The sequence below is a fragment of the Penaeus monodon genome, unplaced genomic scaffold (genome assembly GCF_015228065.2).
Source record: "Penaeus monodon isolate SGIC_2016 unplaced genomic scaffold, NSTDA_Pmon_1 PmonScaffold_5583, whole genome shotgun sequence".
In the NCBI taxonomy this organism is placed as follows: domain Eukaryota; kingdom Metazoa; phylum Arthropoda; class Malacostraca; order Decapoda; family Penaeidae; genus Penaeus; species Penaeus monodon.
In genome coordinates, this window is record NW_023660533.1 from 5,001 (window position 1) to 12,500 (window position 7,500).

General features: G+C 37.2%; 1 pseudogene; it reads left to right on the top strand.

Annotated features, from left to right (window-relative positions):
- Window positions 1-2,999: 2,999 nt before the first annotated feature.
- Window positions 3,000-6,474, top strand: LOC119571233 (annotated as a pseudogene).
- The last annotated feature ends 1,026 nt before the right edge of the window (window positions 6,475-7,500 follow it).

Genomic DNA, 7,500 nt, shown 5'->3' on the forward strand with positions numbered 1-7,500 from the left:
AGCCGTTTTTTTTTTTTGGGGTTTTAAAAAGGGGCTATGAAGCAAATGGGACGTTTTCCACTATTCTTCCACCTCGATCGAATTTTCCCTGCGATCGAGTAGGGGTTTAAAAAACTGAAAATCGTTTGTTAGTTAAATAATTAATTATTTTCTCTCGTTTTTAGAGATTTATATTGTTTCATCTGCAACGATTTAACGCTTGGATTTTTCTTATCCGAATACCTTTTCATTTTTATCTCGTTCCTAACCCTCCCCCCCGACCGACGTCCCTTTCTTTTTTTTGGGCCCTTTTGGGGATTAAAAAAGGTTTTTTCCTGTCTTGACATGCCCTCACTTTTCTTTTCCCGGTGGGTGGCGGCGGGGGTGGGGTCGATGACCATTTGGGTTTCCCCTTAAATTGGGGAAGAAAACATTCATTGTTGCTTGTTTTTTGGACACGTTTATGGGCGCTAAGCAAAGCAGGTAACAAAATTGTATTTTTTGGAATAGCGTGGGATTTCCCCCTATCTAGTGCCGGGATTGCCCATTCCCCCGGGTTGCGTAAACCCCTAATAGACTGCCCCGTCGTTCGAGAGAGGTCAAAAAAACCAAGTTATTCTTCGTTTGGCTCCTTTAGTCGGGTACCCGCTTTTACGTCCTTTAATTTAAATGTGGACTAGGGTTTAGCTAGAATCTTATTCGTTATAATCACCCTTTCTCCCCCTCTTGAGTCGTTTGCATTTTTGGGTCCCCCCCAAGCGTTTGTGTGATTGTGAAAATTTATATATCCTTGGGGAATTTTTGCGAGCGCCCATTACAGATACCAAGAGACAGGATATTATTTCCGGTCGAGTCGTTCATCATATCGCATTTGGTAAAACCCCCCCGTTATTGATTTTTTATTGAAGTCTACGTGCAAAGCAAAAAGTACCTCGCAGTTCGATTTCTGCCCCAAAGTAATTTGCTTGATAAAAGGCAATTTTTTTTTCATGTCACATTCATTATCTACATCTGTCGATATCTTTAGATGTTAAATTTCTTTTGGGTATTTAAAAAATCTTAAATAGTGCTTTGCTAATTTACTTCAGTTTTGTTATAGTGAACGTTAATATTGTTTTGTGTTCATTCTCTGTGTGAGGTCACTCGCCTTCCCTCTCTTAACGCAGCTGTCATCACACACGCATACAAAACCACCTTCACCTCACTACAACGCAGACAAAAGCCCGCCCTTTTTTTTCTTTAATAAGGTGGTTGCTGTCTTAGTGCCGGTGTAAAGATTTATATGTATCTTTTTTACCCCGAAAATTTTGCCCGTCGTGACGAGGGTTGTACATAAAGTCAAGTTACATTTTTTTTCTTATCTGTGTGAGACTATGGTTAAATAGTCTTCGCGGATCGCCGAGCGTTCCCTTATCTCTCTCATATCTTCAGAGAGGGTTTGGTAGTTCAAATAGGTCTAGCGAACCCCCTAGACATCTCCCCCCCTTTTATTTTTTTCTTTTCCTTTTTTGAAAAAAAAACACAAAAAGAAAAAAAAAAAAGAAAACAAATTAAAAAACAAAAATTAAAAAAGTAAATTGTTTGAAAACCGGGTAGTGTAATTCCCCCCCCTCTTCTCTGTTGCCCTTTTTTTTTCTCTTACTCTGGCCCCCCGGTTTTATCTGGGTCCCCCACTTTATTTGCTCGACCCAAACGGCCCGTGGGGGGACCCCCTTTGGTGCTGTGAAAGGAATCACGAAGATCCCATAGGCCCCCCGGGCCAAGATTTTGTCAGAAAAATTTTAATACTCCCATATAGGGGACGGGGGTGCCCGCCCGGGCTCCCCCTAGATCCACGAACCGCACCTTTGCGCAGGTACCCGTCACCCCGAATGCGTGCATAGGCGACGCCTGGGGACGCCGAGATCCGGGCAAATCAGAGCTGTACGCGGGATAAGCCCCCCGAGAGCGCCCCGCCCCCACCCCCGAGATTTGGGCGAAGATTACGGGACGTGTGGGCGCGAGAAGGGCTGGACAATTTTGAGGACTTGTGGGCGGGGACGCCGCCCAATTTGGGCCAGGCCCGGGTACGGGAGGCAAAACGAATCGAAGTCAAGGGGGACCCGTTTAAAACTTTCGGGCGTGTGGACTCGAGGCGAGCAGATTAACCAGGGCCCGGGGGGATGGGACAACATTGACGAGCAGCCCCGAATTGAACCGGGCACGCAGAGAAAAGAGACCGCCAAATTTGGGCACCCTTTAAGGCGCTCGAGGGGGAGGGCGAGAGGTGGCCCAGCAATATAAATGGGATAAATTTTATTTTTGTTTCAGGTGTGATAATTCTTTTTGTTACCATGGACCCCCGTGGGTGTTTTCCACGGGATCCAAATGTCCCCAAAAAAAAAACCCCCCGCTCAGCGAGGGCGGAGGTCACATTTTTTTTATCTGACCTGTTTACCGGGAGTTCGGCTAAGCTCCACCGCACTAAGGTCCTCCCCCTCCCGGGCAGCTGACCCTGACCTCCGCGCGGCCCCGATTATAATAGACTGTCTTTTGTGTTTTACGCGTGTATCAACCCCCAAAATAAAAATCAAACCCAATACCATATCATACCCCTCAAACCAAGTAATTGGTTTTTTAAAACCCCCCATAGGGATGGAAAAAGGAAAAGAGAGGAGAGGCATGGAAAAAGAAGAGAGAGAGGGAGGGATGAGAAAAAAGAGAGAGAAGGAGAGGCATAGAAAAAGGGAGAGAGAATGGAAACAGAGAAGAAAAAAAGAGAAGAAAAAAGAGAGGAGAAGAGGAGAGGGAAATAGAGGAGAGAGAGGGAGATAAGGAGAGGTATGAGAGAGAGAGAGAGGGGAGAGTATCGGGGGCCCCCGTCTTCACAAGCAGGAATTTCGGGCGGGCACTTCCCAAAAAAGGAGGTGTGCGCAGGGGTCGGTCTGTTTTTCTTCTCGATGTTTTCTTTGGGGCAAGAAACCTGGACAGGAGGTGTCGAAATTTTTGTTGGCTGCATTCATTTCTTTAGCGTGGGCAACATGTGCCAGTGTTCCTACTGTACACGGTAAAAAAGTTTGTGACTTTGTTGAGCATGATTTAGTACAAAATAAATTTTGTATGTACGTACACGTATACATACATACATAATATAATATGTATATATATATATATATATATATATATATATATATATATATATATATATTTATATATACACACACACACATATATATATATATATATACATATAAATAAATATATGTATATATATATATATATATTATATATATTATATATATATATATATATATATATATATATATTATTATAATATATGAATATATATGTAATAACCCCCCAACACACACACACACACACACACACCCAACACACACCATATATATATCTATATTATATATATATAATATATTATACATATATACCCACCACACACATATATATGTATGTATGTATATGTATATTAAAATACTATATATATATAGATATATATATATATATGATCCATATATATATATTATATATATATCATATATATATTATTATTATATATATGTATGTAATGTATATGTATGTAGGATGTATATGTAAGTATGTATGTATAATGTATGTATGTATGTATGTATATATATGTATATATTTGTATATATATACATATACATACATATTATACATACATACATACATACTAATATATATGTATATGCAAATGTAAAAAAATATATATATTTAAATATACATATATATGTATGTATGGGATATCTATTTTTACAAACACCACAATATATATATATATATATTAATATATAAATATTTTATATTTTTATTTTATTATATATATTAAAATATATATATATGAACTAAGGGAAGTTTTTAACCGCGTGCAAAAAGAGTTTAGGAATTATAATCTTTGACAGCTTCGCGGGACATTTCTGTACCGATGAAAATGCCGTTTTCTTTAAATTTTGATAATTTTTAAGAGACTGCTCTGTTGAATACCATACTGGCTGGGCATGCGTTTGCAAGTGAAATGGGATAAAAACGTAGTCATGAAGTAATGATCATTATTGAATCAGCTGAAGAATCATTAAAGATGATAAAAGATGAAAAATTTATATCATCTTGCTGCCGATGAAATTGTCATTTTGTTTGTTTTTTTGTCAAAGAACCATATGAACAAGGGCAAAACTATCAATCAGCTAAGATAAACTGTGATCATTCAAAATGTTGCAAACTATTTAGGCAAAAAAAGCTCGTTTTGATATTAACTGAGTGTTTCAATTTTTTACCCTGCGTCCAACAGTTTGCACTTTAAAGAAAGCCTATACGGAGTTGTGATCAAACCTTCGGGGACTCTTTTCCGTGTGACCATCGCTAACAAAAATAAAAACGTGAATGTTGCCATAGAAAATTTAAAAGGGCCAAGCACAAAAGAGCCTCCGAACGTACCGAAGAAGAAGAAGTGGACAGAAATTGAATGTCGATTTCAAGAAATGAAGAGCTTGAATGTGGTGAAGAGATGTCCCCACTGCAGAGAAGAAGAATTCTGACTTACTATTGAAAGAGTTTACGATTAAGAATGCCCAAGTTCTTGCTAACTGTCCTCAAGGTTTGGGATCTTTGCTTTCATATTATCAGATATATAGTTCCCATATATGTCCGAGCACACACACCCCACACACACACACACACACCACACACATACGTGTTGTGTGTGTATACGTATGGATAAAAATATGGATATATATATGCATATATGTACACATTTATACACACATATGTATATGTATGTATACATATAAAATTTCCAGTCGTAATATTTGCACACATACATACACACACACGTAAGAGCATATCTATCTATCTATCTATCAATACACACACACACACACACACACACACACCACACACACACACACACACACCACACACACACAACACATATATATATATACATATATATATATATATTATATATATATATATATATACATATATATATAATATATATATATATATATATATATATATATATATAGATATATATGTACACATAGACACACATACACACACATATATGTATATATTATATATGTATATGTATATATATATATAATTATATATATAATATATATATATATATTATATATATATCATATATGTATATTACATATATCATTATATGTATTATATATATGATATATGCTGTGACCACGGCGGCTCAGACATGAACCTACCATTAAAAGAAGAAGATATACACACATATATATTTTATATGATATATATATACACACAACTATATATCTATATCTGTCTGTTTATATACATATATATAGATGTGTGAGTATGTGTGCGTGTGTGTGTATGTGTGTGTGTCAATATAACAATTCCTTTATATATATACCTATGCTTAAAAAAGAAATCCATTTAAATGATTCTTAGGATTGCCACCTGGATCGACTTTCCACGCTGGAATTCCACGAGGGAACATTTCGCCGTTATTCCAGAAGTCAACCTGACTGTTAGTTTGTCCATATTTGGAGAAGAGCTTTTCCTTTGTTGGGATGGAAAACAGACGGCAGTCAACACGAGCACGGGAGACTGCCAAGCCTTGCCAGCTCACAAGGTGCACAAGATCACACTCGATTACGAGTCGCATAAGATCAAGGTACAAACATGTATATTTGGCCCATATGCGTTCAGTGTGAATATCCGAGGACCTTGGATTTATCCGCGTAGAGTAAAGGGGAGTTATCCTAAATTCCCATCTCCAACAGAGTGATGATGGCCGCATTTTGAGAAGACTTAATAGCACCAATGCAAATAAAGATGACTTGATGAAGATGAAGACTGACGGAGGCAAGGCCTGGGCTGTGCAGAGTCTGGGAGATTGGCGTCACCTTCAGGACCAAGACCAAAGCACCTACAATAGAATGGAGTGTGAGGACCTTTTTCCAATCGTAATGTTTGGCTATCCGTATGCTATGGAAATCTGCCTCTCGTGTTGATTCAAGATATATATTTAATTTCCTTTAACTTACATTATCCAATTCTTCCCCAGATACATGTTCTCACGAGGGAGATACAACTTTATCTCTTACTCTCCTTGCTCTCGCCACTGCTGTGATTGTGGCAGTGCTATAACATGGAATGCAATCTAGGAAGAGGTAAGAACTTACTGACAGAATGAAAGAGACTAACGAATAAAATAAAAATAATGGAAAATCGTTTGTTGTAAACTTTACAAATTGGCACTGTCAAAAAGAGATAGAGAGGGGTGGAGGAATGAATCGCTCAAGGTTGATTTGAACATTTCTGTATCGACAATGAGATGCATATCATTAATACATTACTCAACCAGGAAAGGAGTTTATCTTTTTTACCCGTCTCTATCTGTCAACCGCTAAAAAACTTTCCCTTTTCAGAAACGTTGAGAATTTTCCTGGTCTTCAGGGGACGCCAGTCGCATCCGCCAAGACTCTACGACAACTCTGCGCTGTCCTAGAAGAGGAAACTATCTGATTTACCCATATTTGATTGTTAGCAAAATGTCAAACTAAGGCTAACATAACCAAATATAGGACAATACATCTCGCACTGCTGACCAAAGTAGGACATCTCCCAGACAACAGTTATTATTTACGTCTGGACAAAGAGTTAAGCAAGTATACGTAACCAGTTTAACCTGATCTGTGGTTGTAACAACAGTCCTAGTCCAGGTCTGTACAAGAGTGTATATATGTGTGTGTTACTGCGTGTGTGTGTGTGTGTATGTGTTATTTAATATACACATATACGTATTTATATATGAATACACACACACACACACACAACACCACACATTATATATATTATATATAAATAATAATATATTATATTATATATAATAATTATATAAACATAATTACACACACACACACCACCACAACACAACACACACACACCCACACCAAATACACCCACCACACACACCCACAACCACAACACAACACACACCCACACCCCACAAAACACCAACACCCAAAAACACACCACCACACACACACCACACAACACCCCACACACACCCACTATATATATTATATATAATATATTAAAGATTATTTATTGTTTGGGGGTGTGTGTGTGGGTGTGGGGTGGTGTGTGTTGGGGGGGGTGTTTTGGTGTGTGGTCTATATAATTATATATATATATTATATATTATATATATTATAATATATATATATGAACCCAACAATTTTATTATATAAATTTATATCTATCTATCTATCATCTATTTTCTATCAATCTTCTATATCAACACAACACACACAAACCACCCCCAAACGACACACACACACATATTGTGTGGTGTGTGTGTGTGTGTAGTATATGATATAGAGAAGATATAAAGTGATAGATAGATTTAGATATTATGTATATTTAAAATTTTTACACAACACACACACACACACACCCACACACACACACACACACATATAAATTATATATATATATATATATATATATATTTTTATGTAT